Source organism: Electrophorus electricus, unplaced genomic scaffold (assembly GCF_041902795.1).
Source record: "Electrophorus electricus isolate QZ-2024a unplaced genomic scaffold, ASM4190279v1 Scaffold29, whole genome shotgun sequence".
Classification (NCBI taxonomy): domain Eukaryota; kingdom Metazoa; phylum Chordata; class Actinopteri; order Gymnotiformes; family Gymnotidae; genus Electrophorus; species Electrophorus electricus.
Window position 1 is genome coordinate 3,335,860 of NW_027658572.1, and position 23,771 is coordinate 3,359,630.

The following is a 23,771-nucleotide window of genomic DNA, read 5'->3' on the forward strand; positions in this document are numbered from 1 at the left end:
AATTATAGTCAGTAGAATTAAAGGGAAGAGGCCATATAAAAGGCTGGGATCTACGTTTAGCAGACTCGGCACTGTGTTACTAGATATTGCCCACATTCCAGTAATTTTATTAAGTCCTCTTTAAACAGAAAATAAAGATGCAGACTCAAGAATTAATTGAAGAGAGTAGTAGGTCCATTATTTATTTTGAGCTCAGCGTTACATACAAACGAGGCATAGTCCAGAATATGTCTAATAATCACACAAGGAACACACATTTTTATCCAGTTTTCACAACTGATTATGTGATTGCCACACCTTCTCTACATACTGGTGTTTGAAATCTCCACCACTGTGTTCAACCATACATTATTCAATATATGCAAATTGAGATCTATCATTGTACAAATTGAAGCTTGACCCCAGTATATCCTATTGGAAGATTTTCCTGTTTTTTTTTTTTTGTTGTTGTTTTTTTTGTTTTTAACAAAGATGATCTCAACTCATACCATCAAACACCTGCAAGATGATGTTGCAGGTCAGTATCACCCTGCTCTTATGGTAAGATAATGAACCTTGCTTAGCCACAGAACTCTCGAAGAGGCTTTCACGTCTTTTAAAAGCCGGGATCTTTCCCAATACTTAGGAAGCTATTTCTCACGGGAACAGTCCAGAGTCATCTGCCGTAGACTTCCACAGAGGCCTTGAAACCACCTGCATCAGAGCCTCTGCTCTGCATTTACAGACCCAAAAAGGCCTTAAGATACCCCAGAAACATTATTCCTCTTTATGCTTTCAAACACAGTCTTGCACCACTCTGCACCTGTTGCAGAGAGCTTCAAAGCCTATTATAATTAGATCACAGATCGCCTCATGAAAATACCTTTACCCCAAAACATTTTATTACCTCAGGTGGAACAGTGTGTATAGGCCTAGACCTCTTTAGATGTAACTTAGAACCGCCGGTGACCGCTGTATGCGTTTCTTTGGTTGTACAAGCTCCACTGGAGGACTCGATGAATAGTTGATGATGGAAGAGGGGTATATCAGATTCACCCCTTCTGCCTCCATGTGACAAATTAACACACTGCATAAACTTTTAGAAATAAATCAGTCTTTTAACAAATGGTAAACATTCTCTAGAAAAGATTATCTTGTAACAATTCATTGAGTATATGAACTGTTTTTGTGTCCTTATATCTATAAATGAAAAGTAATAAAACATTATAGATGATAAATAAATTACATAAAATGTATAAAAGTTCACAAATAAGAAAGTACCTGAGTCTGCACTTTTCTCCACAGATTCAAGAAACTCGTGAAAGTTGGAAGCTATAGAAACACATAGTACAGAATTATAGACTGACTGAGGTGTGAGCAGAAAGATCGCCATGATGTCCTTATATCTAAAGCACTCAAAGCATTGATGCTATGTAAATAAACTGTGATCCGATTGGTTCAATCTAAGTAAATAGATTCACCTACTTTGAAGTTAAAGTTTTTCTCAAAAGGTTAGAACTGGTTGACTATACTTTGCCGTGTTCTGTAATAGAAAATGTAAACATTTATATCTAAAATATTGCACGACAGAAATCAATTCAAGACTAACCTCTAATGACCGCTAGATGGGGGAAGATATTAAGTAATAAATGAGTCCAGATCCTCCTGCCCGACAATACGGTGAGACTCTGTTTTTACGTGTGATGGAAAATGATACGAAACTATGTATTATGTGATTCATATAAAATCACACTGATCCTTTTGTTCTTAAATTAATAATGCTGTTTGCACATTTGTATCCGCCTGTTGCTGATTAAGTTGAACATGTATCAGGAACTGTTAACATCAAGGTCAACTTGACACACAACCCACACTGTTTGGAGACAGTTTGGGTTGGTTTGTGGAAAAAACCAAGCTGAGAGCTGATTGGCTTATAGCCACAGCAACAAAGGAAAGAAGAGCTGCTTAAGAAAAGATGATTGGTTAAAGACAGCACAGGAGTAGTATAACTAGCCACGGTTTTGTATACTCGGGGCTCCCTACCTGAGGAGAGCCAAACATTTATTTTATTCTTTTTCTTATTAAATTACTCTCTTAATCACGTCTGACTTGCTGTTTGTTCAAAATTCCACAACATATGTCATTACTACGCCGCACAAAAAAGACCGCCATATTTGTAGTTCCACAATGTGAAAAGGCTTCATTTTCTATGCAAACGAATGAATAAACACCATGCCATGCCTTGCTGTATCCCCTCTTTGCACCGCTGGACAGACACACTCATGACACTGTACTCATCAAAAGCAGCACCAGAGACGCACTGAGTCATATCCCGCTACACACCTCTCAGGCCAGCTTGTTTGCACGTTTTGTCATAAAACTCAAAATGTCATTTGTTGCCATTATATATAAAATTACCTATTTAAAAAAAACAAATAAATCAAAAAGTACTTGTGGCTAGAGAGACACGTGGCTAATCACCTACAAGAAATAATGTCAGTGATGTTTGGGGCAGGTGTTTCAAACTTGCCCAGACTCTTGAGAAGCACCTAAACGCTCACACAAGGGTGTCCGCTTGCCATAGTGCTGCAAATACTGCAGGAAGGGCTTTGGTGAAACAGGCCACATGGAGGAGCAGAAGACAATCCACACAACTGAAGAAGCCCATAGCTGCCCAGTATGTCAGAATCCACACGGGAGAAGAACCCTGTAGCTGCCCAGTATGTCAGAAGCAATTTGTGCAGCTGGGTAATGAACCATATTTGTACCCATTCGTATGTTGGGAGCAAATCAGTTGAAGACTTGAACAGTATGTTAAGAATCAGTTAAAATTACTGTTGATGACAAGAAAACAATGGCTAATATGTTCCTTCACAGCTATGTCATTGGTTGATCTATTTTTGTCAGATTTAGTGCTTGTTTGGGCAAGTGTGTTAAAGTCTTCCTTTGTTTTTGGTTTTGTTCCTTTTCATATAGTTGTTTATTCCTTTTTTTCTAGTGATGTCAATTATCCATTTAAAATCTGTCAAATTAAACAAATGTGAAACAAATTCCATAGTATTCAGATTTGATTGCAAAAGAGACCAACCACTCCCCGTATTTTGAATTTTGCATATACAGTATATGTGCAGTTCCAGCCTAGTCAATTGATCCAAAATCTGGCCCAGATGTATCTGTTGACTGCAAATTTGAATGATTTCTGTGCTCTGCAGCAAAGGAGCGTTTGGTTACTATCTGATGGATTAAAATAGGCTTGTTGGTAGCAAAGACATCACTAAAGTGTACAGAGCAAAGGTACTCCAGGACCAGGATGGGTAAGTAGCAGCTTGATCAGTGGAATCTTCTGTGAGACGTAACAGGATTTCGGTCTTAAATGTAATGTTAGATCAAGTGAAAAAAATTAGTGGATTGAAATACAGATAAATAAATCCACTAAAAGTGCATCTGCATCATTGGTTAAAAAGTTGTTCTGCTAGTTGTCAGATTTTGTTCCAGTAATCTAATGTTTCCTGGCACTAGGTGGTTCAAGATTATATTGGTGTTTGCTTTATTTCTGTGATTTTTTTAACCATAGTCTAATTGTTTATACTGTCTACCAAATGCAATACTGAGTAGTGAAACACTGACACAATCCCTTTTGGCGTCAGACATTTGTAATATTTTCAATAATCTACAGTTGTAAGTCAAGAGGGCAGCACCATTTTAAAGTGTAGTTTCCTTTCTCTGTCTCACTTTCTGGAATTTTTCCGTCTGTGTTTTTATTAAAGTTAAAAATGGAAAGGGTATTAAAACTCCCTTTCACTGACATCTCTTCCACTGAACTTGTAGAGAAAGTGATGATATGAAGATGATTATGTTTATCGCTTTCACTCAGAGATCATTGTCTGAGGGTCATGTTGTACAGTTCACGATGTCCCGGGTTGCAATCAGGAGGTTTAACAGTGATGTGCCACACAGTTGTCTGTGGTGTTCTTATATGATCTAAAAGTCAGACTTACCATTTATCAGTCAAATCAATTAAAGAACATTCATGATCAACAATTTGTGGGTGGCCATGATACTAATGGCCTGGTGGAAATTCCACAAGATATCAAACTCCACACTAACATAAACATAACACTGCTTTCATGTCACTTCCACAAGTAGCCCAAACATAAGATATAGAAAGCAGGTAAGAGCGGAGCAGTCAATGTGCCTAATATGACTGCAAAAGCCTGGCAGGACAGGAGGTATTCCTGCTTCTGCTAATCAGCAAAAGGAAGCTCCTGGCAAAGTGACGTGGACTGCAAAAAAATCACCAGGAAGGTCAAGCTACAAATGCCAGAGAGGAGCAGGGAGCACCAAAAGTTCCATAGCATCCTGCGGAAAGAGTACCACATAAGCATGGAAACAGTACAGCAACCCATGGTATGAGCATGGACAGATGAGGAAGAGCTGCTAGAACAGTACGTCCCCAATAAGCAGGCAGGATGTGGATCCGTCTCACTATTTCATCGGCAGAAATGCAGGAGCAGGTGATAATACTCCTGGGCCCAGCACTCTTCAACCTGGGTACTTTAAGGAGAACACGGCAGCCTCCCAAAAGTGATACAAAGTCCCAAAATGGCTATTACCTGTGCTGAATAACAGTATGAAGGACAAATCTACCCCTGTCCAAAGTTTAATTGATTTAACTGAATGCCAACTATACTACCACCATCAATCTGTGTAAGGTGTACTTGCAAGTGCCTTTAGCACCAAAAGCAAAAGAACTCAGTGTTTTCAACACATTTCATCCAAGCATCATCATGTGAAATGTTGTTCTTTTCGGAAATTCTTCATCTAAATATGGTTGTGTTGCTAATGAGATCATATTATTTGTTACTCTTTAAACCTTATTATTCCTTTAAGATTCAAAGTCTACTGTGTTAGGAAACCTATGTGAGAATATAAAATCAGCAGTTTCTGCATGCTTGTGTGATGAATACAGAAAGTGATCTCTTATACCTGCGGAATTAAGGCTTCAAATGTCTTCGTGTTCAGACGATATGGAGAGGCTCTGGGAATCTGGAAGGATAAACGTTTGTTTCATTTTCAGGGACTGTTGATCATTTATTTGTCCATTCATTTATTACACTATTAAGGGATTATTAATGTGCACTGGGAGAACAGTTTAAAGTTATCAGTCTTCTTTATCAGTCTTCTAACTAAATAGCCTGGTCTTGTAAGGTAACCACATGCACACCTTTCCCTCAGTGATGGCAAGGAGTGGTTTAAACTCACCATGTCATCTGTGATTCTGAGTGTGAGTGCTCCTGCATTTTTCTACACAAAGCCTGCTGAGTTGGCAGTGAAGGCAGAGATGCCCATATACAGCATGTTGCTTTCATCAGGTAGCAGTGAAAATGGTGTCGGGGCAAAAGCGGGTTTCTTGTGCACTCCAATGTTGTAAAACTCCCCCTATATAGAGAGCAATGCAGAGATGAACTTATTCTTTTACAGCTCCTGGGTCTTGATTCTTCGTTCAGATTAAAAAGTTTTATCAGTGTAACCTTTGTGTAACCTTTTTTTCCTACAAAAGCCCAACAGTGCTTTCTGGATACACTTAGGCACAGTTTTGCAAGTGCTCCTGTTATTCCCTGTTAATTCAGATCTTTGGCTCAGAAAGGCTTTCTTATGATCATTATGGTCATTATTCTTATGCTTTGACAACTTGTGCCTTTTTTAACTTGTGCCTGAAAACCCCTTTACCTATGCCAATGATAAAACACTGATGAACTCCTGCAAACAAGTTGTAGTTTATTAATTAGTGCATTAATCTTAGTTTGGGATCTTTAATGACCATCTTAATCTGTGTATATTATTTGATTGTTGGTTCTTTCCTAGCTGAATGTAACTTCTTCTCACAGTAGTGTACAACTTCCAAGCTTATCAAAGGATAGTGTTGTAGTCAGGACCATTAAAAAATCATTCAAGCAAAGACCAAGATTTTGTAGTGTTTGAATCTGAGACAAGAATGAGACTTATTTAACAATGATTTTACTTTAATTATACCACTCACTGATAATGTATTGTAAATTGTCATTGTCATAAATTGTCATAAATAATTGTCATTATAAAGGCAGTTGAATATAAACAAATATAAAGCAAAAAGGTTCATATGGTCATTTTTATTATTAAATTAAAACATAGTAATACTTAAATAATTGCTATCTGCCCTTGGGTCAATCATGAAAAGGATTAACTAGATGTGTTCTGTAATGTGTTAAATCCTCTTGATAAATGCATAGCTTTAGCTATATCATAAAATATATGATGAGTCTTTTTCTCATTATTACTTGTGTACAACAAAAGTTTGTGTGACAAGCAGCAACATGTATATTTACCAATTTATGAAAACAGGAGTATGCACAGTGGGAGAGTAAATATCTTTTAAAATGACTCTCAATTAATGGCAATGCATTTACAATAAGTCTCTTGTGCACCAGTACTTGTGAATGTCCACACACAAACCTCACCGTTTGGGTCTTCCCCAAGTCCCCTGTCCTGTTCGCACTACTAGCTAAGAGCAACCAGCTAACTTGATAGCAGTGTGACTCAATAATAATAATAATAATAATAATAATAATAATAATAATAATAATAATAATAATAATAGTAATGATAATAATAATAGTAATAATAGTAGTAACAATAATAAAAATAATAATAATAATAATAATAATAATATGGCGCTTCCATGCACATCAGCAAGCAAATAGGAACACTAGCACTTGCATGAAATTAAGCATATTAGCATTTCAGAAGGCAGATTATTTAGCCTGCTAAAATAGCAGGTGTGGCAGCAAATGTCTGTTCAAAACACTATGTCACAGGTATGAGTATCATGTATTTGCTATAGTATGATTGTTCATGTTTGTAAATTTAAAGCTTACAAATGCTGTATTTACAGTGTATTGCAGGTTATTAAAATGTGGCAGTAATTATTAGGATATAGAGAATTGTAGTGTTTAAACAAATCATTATGTCAGAAGTATGTTTAGGGGAGAATACACCCTGACCCACCCAGAGTTAACACACACTTACCTTACATTATTGATCATAAACTTGAATAGCTACAATACTGTCTGCTAATCATGCAGTTTGAAGTTTGCAAAGTGTGTACCCAGACAAAATCTGTGTTAAAACTTTCCTTTAACACTGAGTCATACATGAGTCAGACATGATTCTGAATAAATGAATGAATGAAAAAATGAAAAGCCTTATTTCATTTCAAACTGCACTTCAGGAACACTGAGCTCAAGTTCTGAGGAAACTTCCCTGCATATTTTCAGGGGTTTTCTGCCTCACCATGCCTGAATCACCTCATAAGGAGCTTGATAATGAGGAGACAGGGTGACTGAGGCAGTGAACACTCCTCACTGAGCATACTGGCTTCCAAGAGCTGGAGCTGGGAAGACCTATAGGTCTGTGACACACACTCCCACCCAGTCCTGATACTAAGAAGGTGGAACCTACAGGCTAATATGCAGCTGCCTGTGCATCAATAGGCGTCTGGGGTGTCCATCACTCAGGGAGGCGTGGCTGAAGGCGTGGCCTTGCAGACTCTGAGAGCTGGCTGAGGTAATCTCTAAAGGAGAGAGTAGTCACCAATAATCATGGAAAGGCAGCCATAACTGTACAGTATATTTCACAGCCATGTATATTACATATCACAGACCAGGCTTACCAGAATAAATATTCCACACATACAGCTCATATATATCTCTGTGTGTGTGTGTGTGTGTGTGTGTGTGTGTGTGTGTGTGTGTGTGTGTGTGTGTGTGTAAAAACATGCTCCTGTTTTAGTCTCAACACAGACAGATATACATGTAGGAGTAGCAAACTGAAGTAAGAGCTCACCTTCACCAGTACATAGTCTCCAGCTTTAACAGTGACAGGTAAGAATTGATGTGCGTAGACAACTACACAGGGTGGCCGGAAGCGTGGCCAACAAAACGGGAAGACAGTGCTTCAGTGGTAAAGTTCCTGGTGAACCAGTACATTCCTCACCATGGGTTTCAGAGAAAGGTGAGATCAGATAATGGCACTCATTTTACAGCGCGCAATTTGCAGGAGTTAGAGAAAATGCTGGGTCTGAAACATTCATTTGGGGCAGTGTATCATCCTCAGTCTCAAGGTAAGGTGGAAAGGATGAATCTAAATGCGAAAAACAAAGTGGCCAAAATCTGTGCACAGACAAAATTAAATTGGGTTGATGCCTTACCTTTGGCATTAATGCAAATTAGATGTTCAGTAAATGCAACAACTGCTTTTACCCCTTTTGAATTGCAGACAGGTTGAGGATTTCCAGGACCCCAGGGACCCTTAACAATAAATGAGAAAAGAAAAACATCTCACACACACATCATACTTTAATGAATTGCAAAGTATCGTTTCAGCTTTCTCCACGCAGGAGGGGGACCGGACGGGGAGCAGACAAACCCAGACGATACCCGTTACGGACTGGGGGCTGCTGAGAGTCATCAAGAGAAAATGGAGTGAGCCGAGGTGGACAGGTCCATTCCAGGTGACAGAAAGAACCAGCCACGCCCTACGCCTGAAGGGTAAAGGGGAAACGTGGTTTCATCTGAGCCAGTGCGCCGCCGCAGAGTCACCGCAGAGGAGTCTGCAAGAGACAGCGAGGGACCTTGCTGAAACATCACCTAACTCACCTGACCCGGAAGGGGCAGAATAATCCCCGGGAGCAAAAGGGTCAAGGTAGTCCACCCTTAGACCCCAAAGTAAGAAGAACAGAACACCAGTGATGACTTCTGGACAATTGTGTTGTTTGATTATTTGTTGGTGTATTGTGTTGTGTGTTTCCATTTACAGTTTGGTCACGCTTGAGTTCCGGACAGATATAAGTTAGCAGACCAGATAGCAGGGGGATTTGAGAATATTCCGATACTTTCTGCATTATTCCCCATTACTCCAAATAAAAATGTGGATCGGATTAACTATGTACATTATAATGTCCTCAGGCTAGCCAACCTGACTAGGGATGCAGTGGAAGGACTTAGAGATCAGCTGGGACCAACCTCACTGATGGCGGTGCAAAATCGTATGGCATTAGACATGTTGTTGGCGGAAAAGGGGGGTGTCTGCGCTATGCTTGAGGATGTGTGTTGTACATTCATTCCTAATAATACCGCTCCGGATGGGTCAGTTAGAAGAGCATTGGATGGTTTGAAGACCCTATCAGAGGAAATGCATGAGAATTCAGGCATAAACAACCAGTTGGAATCCTGGATGGTGAGCCGGTTCGGTCAGTGGAAAGACTTAATTGTGTCATTGATGGTTTCATTAGCCACATTCACGGGAATTGCTGTGACATGCGGGTGCTGCTGTATTCCATGTATTAGGGCGTTAATGGTTAGACTAATCTCAGCTATGATAGAAAGGAAAGATGTGCATGAGGGTACCACGATGATGCCACTGATACAGGGGGAAAGGGACGTAGAGACAGGAGATGCCAGAATAAAGGAGTGTGATTGGTGATCTCTTTGTAGAGATCAAAAGGGGGAATTGTGGAGTTTCAGAAATTAAATGAATGCTAAGCTTACACTAGTAGAGAATAATGTGCAGAATGGAATAGGACTAATGCTTGAATAAATAAAATAATTACTGTATGTCCAGACATAACAGGAAATGCCCTAGACGTGCATATGTGTGATTATGCAAGAAGACATGTGTACGAGACGGTCAAACAGAGGTGACGGCTGAGATGGAAAAACACAAAAGCAGAAGTGGCACAAGGCGAGAGAAATATAAGTCTGTCTGTTGCAAAGTTATGCTTTAGATCTCACTCGCACTGTGTTGTGAAGTGACATCTCCAGAGCTCTGCATTAATAAAAGGCCACAGGGTAACGCACCGTTTCCTGTCTCTTCTTTCCTGCATCAACGGACATGACACTAACTAATGATATAACAGAATCTGGCCCTTAGCTATTTTATTAGCTTTTTATCAGGGCACGCTTAGTAAAACGTCACATCTCTACATCAACTTTTTAAAAAAATTAACAGGCAATCAAATTATTTTGGCTATACTAAAACCTGTCCTGGAGCAATGCCTAGCTAGCTGGATAGCTAACACTAACATGCAAGACTGGGTTTGTTTTGCAGAAGTAGCAGACGCTAAATAGCTGCCTTGTAAAAGAGGTTTGCATTGGGGACTGTTTGTATTTGATGCATGCACTTTAGGTATTATTGCATAACGCTATTTGTGATGTATTTTTGTTTTTCAATCAGTCACATTCCGAGCCAAACTTCTCTTAGGTATCTTGTATCAGTGGAGAACTACTTTTGAAGGCATTGTTACTAGCTAACTGTTAGCTAGCAAGGTAACAAGGTAACTCTTTTTAAACAACAAAAAGAAAAAACACTTTACTGTGATTAACAACTATGAATTTACTAAGTTGTGATTGTTTCATAGAAGGTCTGATTAGCTAGCCTAGCTAAAGCTATGTTTGATACGTTTTGATACGTCTAACGACACTGGCATTTTTGAACAAGAGTAGCTTTATAGTTGCTTAGCTAATGTCACAGAATTAAAAGTAGAATCAGAGGGAAATGTTGAATATTGTGTCATTGCACCAGCCATGAGGCATTAAAGTGTCTGGACAAGAACATAGCTAGCTAGCTAACTGGCTTAGATCACTACTGCAGCTCTCACACCTCGGTTTATTACATCATAATAGGTAATGTGGAATTTTTAAGGACCATTGTTGCGTCTGATAACGCGTTCAGAAAAGGTGTTCTTCAGCTGAATGAACAGATACTGAAACGAACACTAAAGAGATCATCCAACATTCAAGATATTTCAGTAGACACACTAGTGGAAGAGCTGCTGAGGTTCCTGAGCCATGAATGTCCGGCCTCCAGCATCTACTCTGGACAGGTATGTCACCGCCTTGCACCAGGACGCAGAGATCCATGAGCATGACTGAGATGTAATTATAACTATATACACCTCATTAGTCTGATGCTAATGAGCACACATGCACACCTGCCGTCCAGTTCTTTAACATCCATATCCATCACCTTGATTTATCTTAGTAAGTTGCTGCTGAAGCTCTGTCTCTCTTTCTCTCTTTCCCCATGCCTCCTTCCCTTCCTGTAGGAGTGTGTATACACCACTGGCGTTGTTGCCTGATGCACCTCCTTTGGAAGAGGACACGGTCCACTGTCAGAACTGGCAGGAGACAGTGGAGCCGCACACACTCGCCTCTCTCGGCTCCCGGGAGATCGAACGGCAGGCTGTCATATATGGTAAAACAGCAAATGTGGTGCACAGCAACTGACTATAAAAGACAACTCCCAGTACACAGTTAACATGTAAAATGAAAAAAAAATTATTTACTGATCTAACTTAAACTAAATAGCTACTAAATCTTTTGAACATACAGTATTATATTTATTATGCACATATGATAATTCTATCCTGACTCATGAAAATGTGGAATTCTGAATTGTGTAACGTTTGTAAGAAATTGTAGTGACTTTGCTATATCCTCTTCCTCAGAGCTGTTCACAACGGAAGCATCTCACTTGCGGACTCTCAGGGTTCTCGATCAGGTGTTCTTCCAGAAGATGAGGAATCTTTTGACCGTCGAAGAACTTTCCTGTATCTTCCCCAACCTGCCCCAGGTCTACAATCTTCATGGTCAGTCTCTCTGTGTGCGAGCATGTGTGTGTGCGTGCAAATCCGCTCCATTTGTCTTAGTGTGTTTTCAAACCTAAATTTCTGAAGCCTACTTGGTGTCTAAATCATAATCAAGATTAAAGAAGTGTAAAACCCACCCAAACTGAGAATTTAATGACAGAACAATATCAGCTATCGGCACCATGCCATTACTGTGAGCAGGTATGGACTGGAGGCTGTACATGTTGTTTCTGCGGTGGCCTTCATGACACAAGTAGAGTTCTGTTGCCCACTGACACAACTTTCTAACAAACCACATATACACTGGCTCGCTTAAACAGATTCTGTTTTGTGGTGTTGCATTTGTGTTTCAGCGAATCTGTGTGAGTCCATGAAGAGGCTGAGGGACTCTTCTATAGTTCAAGGCATCGGAGACATCATGGTGTCTAGAGTGAGAGCTGGCTAGTGTTACTCCCTTTCCAGTTCACATCATCTTTTGGTGCTGTCTAAAATGAAGGGGTTGTTCTGTGTAGTGTGGGATATACTTGTTGCTTTACTTGATATGTCAGTAGCTCATGTGTTTGTGTGTGTGCGTGATAGTTTGAAGACGCTGCAGGAGAGGAGTTCCAGGAGCAGGTGTCTCACCTGTGCAGTCAGCAGAGTCAGGCACTGGAGCTCATTAAAAATAAATGCAAAGACCCGCGTTTCGCGCACCTTATACAGGTAACACTTTTTAGAGGTATAAAGCCTTTGGACAAACCTACAAACACTAGAGCTTCTGCCATATTTGTTAGTGGGCTGGGTTGTGAATTGGTTGACCCATACTTTGAATTGGAGACTATCCAGTCTTTTATATTTGACTTTTATTGCAGCACATAACTTCTAGTGATGCTGTTTTAGGTATAAATTGGTGTTGCAGTCAACAGAATCCACATTTGGACTTAGATGTCCTTGGCTCATTCGTGTGTGTGTGTGTGTGTGTGTGTGTTAGGAATGTGAAGCCAGCCCTCACTGCCGCCGACTACAATTAAAGGACCTTCTAGTGTCTGAGATGCAGAGACTCACCAAATACCCCTTGCTGCTGGATAACATCATCAGACACACAGAAGGCATGTATAGAAACACTCACACACAATGTATTGAACCATGAAAACACTTCAGTATACACACACATACCAGTTTACCAAGGAGGCAAGCACACACACCCTTTCTCCTGGATTAACACTAGTATGTGCCCCCACAACAGCTGGTTCTCCAGACCTGCAGCCATTGGTGAGGGCACAGGCATGCTGCCGTGGGATACTGCGAGCTGTCAATGAGGTCGTCAGGGAGACGGAGCACCGGCGACTGCTCAGCCGTTATCAGCGCAGGCTAGACTTGTCCCCTCTGGAGAGGCAGGCCAGTCCTGTCGCTGCTCAGTTCAAGGTACGGCCTTACTATGTATCCACCATCTGCCTTCCAAACAGCTTCTCTGGTCTTGGAGCACCTGATCCAGAGTATGAATTATTAACTATATTCTTTTTCTATGTAGAATCTGGACCTGACCACTAAGAAAATGATCCACGAAGGACCGTTGACTTGGAAAGTTAGTAAAGATAAAGCTATAGGTAAGAGATCATCACAGCTGAACAAATCACTGTTCACTCTGGGGAATGCAGCTATTGAGAGCATGGTGCTATGCTGACTTGGAGTTATTTGGTTCCCTGCTACCTCACACATGACATGGTCTGAATAACTGTGTGTGTGTGTGTGTGTGCACCTGCATCTGCCTGTATGCTCATACGTGTGTATGCACATGTTTCAAGGACTTTTAATGTGAATGGATGCTTTCAGTGATCTGTGTGCAAGCTTGCATACATTTTTGTTTTTCCTCTTGTAAATGATTACTTGACAGGTCCATTCTCACTCTGTGTGTGTGTGTGTGTGTGTTCCAGACATTCATGCTCTGCTTCTCTCAGACCTGTTGGTGCTACTCCAAAGGGGTCCAGGTGACCGTTTGATCTTGCGATGTCCAGCGCGCTCACTGGGTGGGGTTTGGGGTGGGAACACGCACCTCAAAACCACCTTTTGCCCCGTTGTTCGCTTGGATTCATCTCTAGTCAGATCTGTGGCTACAGGTATATTTGTAGTTATTCTTACAGCTATGAATAGCCAGAATAGATGAATGGGTCTGGAATAACTATGTCTTTATTTTATTTTTAAAAAATTAAGAAGCCAGTTAGAAATTGCATGTGGGTTACTTTGAATACATTGTTTGACAACCTGCTCTTCTCTATCAGATAACAAGGCCTTGTATGTGATCAGTACATCAGAGAGACAGATATACGAGCTGGTGGCTGGGACTTCCTCTGAGAAAAACACGTGAGTTTGTTTTTTTTCCTCTCTCTGATCCACCATCTTGTCATCAAGGTCAACCAGTCAGCACTGCTGTGTCTGTATTGTGATAACATTTATGGTGTCGGGCCATTTATGGTTTAAATGACAAACCAGGCACCCAGAAGTATAGAAACCAAGCCTTAAGTGAAGTAAATATTGTGCATGAATGGATAACCATTTGAATTTTCCGCAAAATCAGCTCAGAAATATGGCAAGTATTTCTTTGAATACTATGCCCATATGTTCAGATGATTTTAACAACATTGTGCTGTTGTAGAAATTGGGACCTGATGGCTTTAGCGATGTTTCCACAGATGGAAGAACCTGTTAGAAAAGACCATCTCCTCGGCCTCTGGAGGCATTGAAGCCACCGAGCAAGGATCAACAGCTCCGTAAGTACTCAGGATTTTTGAAAGTTTTCTAATGCTGCTGTAATGCTGTTAAGAGAAGGCAGAATTTCAAAGATGCACTTACAATGATTGGACTCCTGACATCTCCTCTAGGTCTGCGGTTCTACGGTTGCATGGTAATCATGTCGGTCGTCTAGGTAAGCCCATGTTTGTTTTTGTTTGTATACAATGTCATAGGATTTGCTCTCTGTGGTACTTATGGCTGATGCCTTTGGTCCCTAGATGGCTCCCTATCAGAAGAGTCTGGTTCGATAGAGAGAGATTCACAGAGTGATGATGAAAATGTTCTCACACCTACTATCCCAACTGACCAATCAGAAGCCTACATGCATACTGGTGGGCAGGGTTATGTGGGAGGACAAGCTAAAGTGGCTGATGCTGCTCTTCAAGATGGTAAGAATTTGTTACACTCCGTTACACAGTCATTGTTGCACTATGATAGTTAAACAGTATGTTTCTGGTGGTGGTGGTGGTGTTTTTATAAATAGAATTTTAGCAGGCTCAGATATTTACCAACTTTTTTGCACCCTTTGTGTTCTGCCAGTCAGGACACTAAGACTGTTGATCCTTGGATCCTTGGATCCTTTAGAGGCTGCCAGTCAGAAGCAGAAAGTGACATCATTGTCCTCACAGCAAGAAGGGCAGGAGATACCTTGCCAGTCACCAAAAGGCCGTTCACACCTGGAGATGCTGAGGCATGAAACGAGGCCCTGCCAATCACGAGCAAGCATACGGCAGCGCATGATCAAAAATGTGGATGGAATCTTTCAAAGAATGGAGGGACTGATGAAAAACCTGCATCAGCTTATGGTAAAGTGGATATATTACTCACTCTCTCTCAAACCTCAAACACACACACACACACACACACACACACACACACACACACACACACACACACACACACACACACACACTATCATTGCAGCTAGCTCGCACTTTCATGTTATGTTTTAAAAGAATAGCTTTGTGCACTTGTGAGATCCTGGTTAACTCCTTGTTTTCATTTTCATAGGAGATTGAAGCACTGTAGACTGCTTACAATGGTGAGAAAAAAGTTACCTGTCAGTCATTTCAGATGACACCATCCATGGGTCTTCCTCCATTATCAGGACACCATCTATTTATCTTGGGTCGAGCGATGGTAAGTGTGTCAAAGAAGCAATTTATAAATACTGGGGCTAAATCTGTTTAATGCTGTACCACAATTCTTTTTGATTGTACCAAAAAAAAAGATCTAGTCTGGAATCACTGGGATAATTTGGGTTGAGTTTAAATGGAGCCCACTGTTATCACTCATAATCCGGTTTCAGTTGTGAACTGTCTTTTGTGATGTTTCTTTAACCCAGTCCCCCACTGCGAGTAAGCCTGAAAGGCTGGGCCAGGCCAGCACTGAAAGCATGCCTAGACTGCTCATGCAGTCCTCCACCAACGAGCTGCTCACATGCCTGGGTGTGTTCTTGTGCCGGCGTTGCTGCCTGCTGAAGGACCTGACTGCTGACGAGCCTGTGCAGTGGCTGCGCATTGTGGACTGCTATGTGACACTGACAGAATGGCAAGAGCAAAGCTTCCTCATTCCAAGCAGCATGGTCTTTCTCTACATGCTGAGCCGTGACATCATTTCAGTTGAGGTGGCCACCAAGGAGGAGTTGCAGGCCGTGCTGCTCACATGCTTGTATGTGTCTTGCTCCTACATGTGTGAGGAGATCAGCTACCCAGCCAAAGCTTTCCTGGTGGAGGAAAACAAAGGGGCCTTCTGGGCCCGATCCCTGGACATTGCTAACCGCATGAGTGGCAAGATGCTGCAGATTAACAATGACCCGCAGTATTTTTGGCAGGTCTTCACTGACCTGAAGAACAAGATGGTTCATTAAAGGATTAAACAATAAAATATTTTATTAATTAAACATTTTGTTAAAAAGTTCAAGTTCAAGAGGTTTTATTGTCATTTCAGCTATATACAAGTACACAAAAAAAAACAAGACAATGTTCCTCCAGGACCATGGTGCAACATAAAAACAACAGTGCAACAGACAACATGCTACACAAGTGCAAACAGTCCAATAAACTGCAAAATGTCATTAAATAAACATTAAATAAACAATAATAAATACAGGACAGGACAAATACAAAATACAAAATGAGTAGACAGTGCAATTTAGTACAGTACACAGTACTGGGCATATGTAAAGCGAGTTGTGCATAGCAATCAGTGATATGCTACCCTGAACATAGCAGTCACCGGTAGCAGTCAGAACAGTTCAGAGTACAGTGCTGGTTTAGTACAGTACTCTAGCAGCAAGTAGGATAATGTGCAAGACTGCAACAGGAGTGCATAGTTTATTTATGTGACGTTTGACTTCAGCACTAGTCCGATGCAAAACAATGTGTGAGTGTGTGTATAGATATGTATGTATGTATGTATGTATGTACGTATGTATGTGTGTGTGTGTGTGTGTGTGTGTGTGTGTGTGTGTGTGTGTGTGTGTGTGTGTGTGTGACTGTCTATAAGCATGTATAAAAGTGCCCATTTTGGAATCTGAATTGGAATTGGAGTTAGCCAGAGTTCAGGAGTCTAATGGCTTTAGGAACGACACTAGCGTTGATTTTGATTCTAGCCACAGTTCTAGTAATAAGCAGAGTTACAACTCTGCATGCAAAGTCACTGAACGTTTGACTGTTAATTCTGTAGCAAGCATAATTGAAAAAATTACATGTCCTAAATGCATGTGTGGTAAATACATTGACATTAGTATTTTTAATTAATTTCTAACATTCGGAGACATTCAGAGGTGTTTCTATTAGGCCCAGAGTTAGCTAGGTCCCCACTGTCTAATTACTCAATGAACCTCAATGGTCTCCCAATCACATCTTATCTAACGGTTAAAGATCTTGGAGTTATGGATCCCACTCTCTCGTTCAAAGCTCATGTAAATAAATAATGTTTCTAGGACCGCCTTTCTCCATTTTTAAATTGACTTTATTAAGAAAATTCAATTCAATTCAATACAAACACTCCATCACAAAAACCTCACAAACAATATCTACCAGAGGACACAGACTACCTTCACTCTATACATTAATAATTAACAATACAATTTACATCTGTAAATTAGGTATACATCCATTTATATGTCCAAAAGAGTCCAGGGAATTTTTCCTCTAATATCAAACGTCTTCAACCTTTTTAATTCACACACAATCTGTTTAAAAACTATTTCTGCAGGTATTATACATTGCTCAATAATCATCTTACATCGTGTTTTCCAAATCTTCGAATTTGGCACACAAACAATCATCCAACAAAGGTCCTTCACATTCTCAGTCAAATTCTCATTAAACACTCCATACATAATACTTTTCCTGTTACGATCCCATTTAAACCCAATACCTTTCATTTTCTCCCAAATTTCAATAGTCCTTGTGCACTGCAGTAATATATGTTCTATCATTTCATCGGCTATGCAATTTTACATCGTACAGGCAATCTTCCCACAGATATAAGCCATGCAGTATCTCGAACATTTTCCGAGATACTTTTAGACTGTACATTTTTAAAACAGGTTTCACATTCTGTCACTGTCAGACCCTTATAATTGACATTCCCCCAAAATCACAGTCTTGTATTGTTTTATCTATCATTTTATTTGGGGACTTATTCCAATCAATATTAAGCTGCCTATATTTAAACAAAAAATCTCCATATAGTAATTTAAAATAAGGAGCATGTTTCCTTGACTTGCTTCTTTTCTTTCCACTGATTTACATCTCCTACCCAAATTGCTTTCCGAAATATAGCTTTCGTTACATTTTTGCAAAAGGCATTTTCTAATTTCTGAGCTAACTCAACTCCCCCTAATTCGCCTTTATCTTTTGATTTGTACATAATTTCCCTTTTTGTCACTTCTGTTATTTCCCCAAATAAAACGAACACACATTTTATTCAGCCTCTTAATACATTTCTCATCCGGAGGGAAAACCATAGCCAAAAACAACAATTTCGAAAAAATAAAGGTCTTAACCTCCTGTATTCTAGTCTTATAGTTTGACACCCTCCATTTTCCCAATTCTAGTTTAATTTCACACTCCTTTTTCTCCCAATTCCGTTCGCTACATCTACCATTTACTACCATCAAACCTAATATTTTAATTTCAGTTTTTATTTCTACATCTATTGGTACAGGTTGCCCATCTCCTATCCATACCCCTTCACTTTTACTTTCATTTAATTTTGCTCCAGCCACAACTTCATACATTTCAAAGTGCCTCTTAACTATATGAAACTCATTTTGATTCTTGACATAAGGCGTCACATCATCTGCGTACGCAGATATTTTCCATCTTTCCATACCTAACATGTGAACACCTTGTAATTGCTGATCATTTTTAATTTTATATAATAGTGGGCTAATAGCGATGACATATAATGCAGCACTCAATGGGCATCCTTGTTTAACCCCTCTATGTATTTCAAAATCTTCAGTTAACACACCATTAACATTAATTTGGACTTTTGATTTACTATACAATAATTTAATCATATTTACAAACCTCTCTGGAAATCCAAAATGTTCCAATGTACACCATGAGTAGTCTCTAGAAATATAATCAAAGGCCTTTTTCTGATCCAGTCCTATTATATAAAAATCCCTCTCAGACCCTTCAATAACCAAACTCCTTATTACTCCTAAACTATCCCACATGTATCTTACTCTTATCACACATATCTGTTCCAACTCTATGATATCAGTCAATATTTCTGACATCCTATTAACAATTATTTTTGCACAAATTTTGTACTCCAAGTTTAATAGGCTGACCTGTCTCCAATTATCCAACTTACAAGGATCTCCTTTTTTTTTAATATATATATTAATGATATCACACTATGATAAAATGAATCATGCAATTGCCCCCCATCTAATGCTTCATTAAAAACATCAGCTAGAAGATCAGCAATTTCACTAACGCACACCTTATGAAATTCAGCAGGTAAACCATCGGCTCTAGGATTCTTGCGTGGGTTTCATTCCTCTATTGCTCTGATAACTTCTTTTTTCCTAATTCATTCTTCCAACTCCTGCAGCTCCTCCCCTTGAATTCTAAAATAATCACCTGGAATGTAAACTTAGCCGAGGTCCACAACGAGGTGCAATTTGTAAAAGGACATTTTTTTTCTCTCAGAGTTAGAAATCTGGAGAAATAAATATATTAATTTATTACCCCTCATCAGAGGACCTTTAGAGCTTTATTATTAAAAAAAGACAGACAGATGAACAGAAAAACGCAAAATGTATATAGAATATTTTTAAGTATTCGCCATCTGCACCATTACAGGAATGATGTGTGTGTGTGTGTGTGTGTGTGTGTGTGTGTGTGTGTATGTATGTATGTATGTATGTATGTATGTATGTATGTATCTATGTATATGGTTATGTGCGAGTACATGTATGTTGGATTGTATATGTACACGTATTAGAGTGTGATATTTATCGTTTATGGATTGGCTCTGTATGGATTTTATCAATGGTGTCCAGTCTAGATGATTGGTTCTGTTATTGATTAATAATTAATAGAATTATTCTATTGATATATAGTCTATCAATAGATTTTTCTATTGGGTGACACTAATATTATTTTTTGTTTTCCAGTTCATGAGTATGTTTTTTTTGTTTGTTGTTTTTTTGCAATAATATTTTTATTATATCAATATAATAATGTTATACATAGTATCCTGTCATATTGGTTGATGATATATCTCCTAGGAGAAATAAAGATGGTGTTGGATGGATATGGTTATTTAAAGCATGGGATATGTTGGTGATGATGACTTGCCAAAATTGCTTGATAGGTGTGCTCTACCACGTGGCGTGAATGTAATCGTCAGCTGTGTTTTGAGTAAAATATGTACAGATTGCTGAGCTTGTGAAACCAATTTTAAACATCCAATGTGTAGTATAATGTACTCTGTATTATTTTGTACTGAATGCATTGTGGGTTAGTGTTGCTGTCATGTGGTAATTATTATTACACATTTTAATCCAAACTGTGGCATCGGGGGCTAGTAATAAATCTTCCTCCCATTGTCTCGATGGGAGAGTAACTGTGAGATTTGATTTCACTATTATTTTGTATATCTTAGATAATAGGTTTTTTGTATAAAGAATGTTTGTTTATAAAATCTGATATGGATGTAGGTATCGGAATTGATTTTTGAACACATAGGTGATCTTAGCTGATGGTATTGTAGGAACTGGGGCTTTCTATACCATATTTTGGGGCTAGTTGTGGGCGTGACATGAAAGAAGTCTTATGATAAATATGTTTAAGGTGTGTAATGCCTTTTTCTATCCAAGAGGTAAAGTTTAATATTTTTGTTCATGGTAAAGTCTGGATTGTTCCAAATGGGAGAATGACTAGTTTGTGTGAGTGTGGAGTTTGATATCTTGTGGAATTTCCACCAGACTGTTAGTGTCATGGCCTCCTTCAAACTGTTGAAACATGGATATTTTTGAATATGAGTCTGGGCACATTTGAAACACCTGCTGCAAACATTACTGACATTATTTCTTGTTTATGTGATTGACTGTGTTTCTCTAGTCACAAGTACTTCTGAATGCTCCTCCAGAGCACCCAGAAACCCTCATTGTGGGTTTCTCAACTTGCTCAGACTCAAATCTGAATATCGGCGTCTGAAACATCTTGGAGAGGAACAAAAAACACAACACATTTGATTAAATTGTTCTGGTCACCGGGACCGGAGCTCAACCCAGTGGAGCAGGTCTTGAGCTCAGCTCTGGTAAAGGCTACCAGTGCACTGAAGGGGTCCATGCTCTAAACTCTGGGATCCCGCCGGACTGATGCGTTGGGAAAGCGGTTTCTCTGTATGCCCAGTCATGATGAAAAGATTGTGAATCTTTTATGTGAATGTTTACGTAAATATGAGATTTTACACTCAGAATGTAAATAAAGGTAAGGAAATAAACACATTGTAGTTGATGGTGTTAACAATACCCAGCGTTAGCCTACTTGATCGAATAAACTAATATTATTAACTTATTAATAATACAAAAAAAAAATCTGTATTAACAATTTACTATTTGCCATACAGCTCTGCCTTGAGATCTGAAGTAAATGACTTTATGTAATATAGGATATATTGTGAAAAAATAAATTCGGTAAATTCTGGCTTTAAAAAAGTTCTTTCAGTGTTACTACCACCTGTTGTAGATTGACAGTCACACACCCCCTCTGACAGCCTTGCTGGGCGGTTGAATGGGGTTTGTGTGTATAGGATATACTAATACTGGACGCTGCAAGCAAACGTGCGGCCACATGCTCTACGTCGGCACTGCAACGAGTTGGGGAGTATACGGCAGGAGGAGAGAGAAAGCTTTGACTAAGTGCATCCTCACCTAGGCACACTCCACATCATTTCCCTTTATGGAACATCCATACCTCCAGGGCACTACGCTCCATCACTCATGCCCAGCACAGCACATACTCACCTGGACACACTCCTCACCATGTCCCACGCTACATTCCGGAGCTCCAGACCTCCAGGAATGCAGCGCGCCAGCCGACCCTTTAGGGACCACACTTAAGCCCCCCTCCTCGGGCTAAACCTCTTAGATTGGATCAAGGGCTAATTTTCAATGGATCGCAGCAACGTAGCTGCTCTGCCACTCACAAGAACCTGGCCCAGAATCAGGTCATTTAAGGTCAATTAGCACCAGGTTCTCCACAAACATGCTTTGCAGCTGAATCCCTGGTCCGTTCACACGTGTCTTTGGTCACTGGGGTCCGGGAGGATTCTGATTTGGAGGTGTTCAGTCATAATCCCACATGCACCAAATGTCTGAACCTGCAGTTCCTCTCATACTGAGCAGGATTACTGTTGCAACACCACATCATCAGTAGTGTAAAACTAACCTGTCTCATGACAGTCTAAACCCACCTCACGTTCCCTGTTAGTGAGTGAACAACCCAACGCTTGGTGAATTCTGCTTCACAATCATGGGAAGAGCCGACATCAAAGGATCAAAATGCGACGTCGCTATGAACGCTTGGCCGCCACAAGTCAGTTATCTCTGTGGTAACTTTTCTGACACTTCCTGCTTAAAACCCAAAAAGAAGCCCCATTTTCACGGTCTGTATACCTACTGAAAATGAAAATTAAACGAGCTTTTGCTGTTCTGCTCCATGGGAGGTTTCTGTCCTGCCCGAGCTCACATTAGGACACTTGCATTACGCTTTGACAGGTGTAAACCTCCCCCCCCCCCCCCCAAGTCAATGAAAACATTTTTAATATCTGTGGGAAAAGAGGGAGAAATGTATCCAACAACTTTCTTTTTTAATGTGCAACACAGTCAAAATTGTGAACTCATCTACATGCAAAAACCACAAAAAGCCTTTACAAACTGGAAACTCTTACTGCATAATTAAAACATTATACAACTTAAGAAAAAACATAACATAAAACATAAAACATTGGTAAATATGAGAATTCAAACAACAAAATGAACCAAGCTTATTCAAACTGAGAAGTAACAGCAGTAACTCTAGGCATGACCCATGGCCTTGAGGACCTGTTCGGCAGCGGTGTGGTGGGCCTCCTCCTCCATGTTGTTGTTGTTGGGGCAGGGGAGAACTTCGGCAGCACCGCAGAACGGTTCGGATAACCCTGGTACCAGCACGCTGTAGTTGACACAGAGTAAGCCATTGGTGTTGGTATGATAGCGCACGTTGTAGAGTGGCACGCCGAACCCATACATTTGACACAGGAAGTGCACAGCATTGCACGTCCGCGAGAAGTGCTGTGGGCGGGGGTCGTGCGAGGCCGCCCCCACTGACTGGAAGCGTGTGGGTGTGAGAAGAGCCTGGCGGACAGGTGTAGGACCCGGAGAGGCGAAGGCGCCCACTTCTTCACGCTCGTCATGTCTGCGCTTGGAGCTGCCAGAGAACCAGTGGGCAGTGATGAAGATTACTCATATAAACCTTACTCATATAAACACCACCTGGATTGGCTTTGACATATTCAGGTGGATTTGGGCATGTCATCCAAAGCACACAGAAGCAATAATCTGTTAATACACCATAATTCTATAATCCCAACCCATCAATAAGAACCCTTAACGGCAATTGAATAGAGAAGGCAGCATACCGTACTGAGTCTGCATTGTCTAGGGTGTTGGAAATTCAGGTTACTGGCCATCACAAATATATTCCAGGTTTACAGTTAATGAAAGGGAGTTTGGTACTCTCTCTCCATCCATCACTACACCTACGAGACAGTCTGTAAGGAGGCCACACTCTAAGTGATGTGAAGGCGTTTACTCCAGACC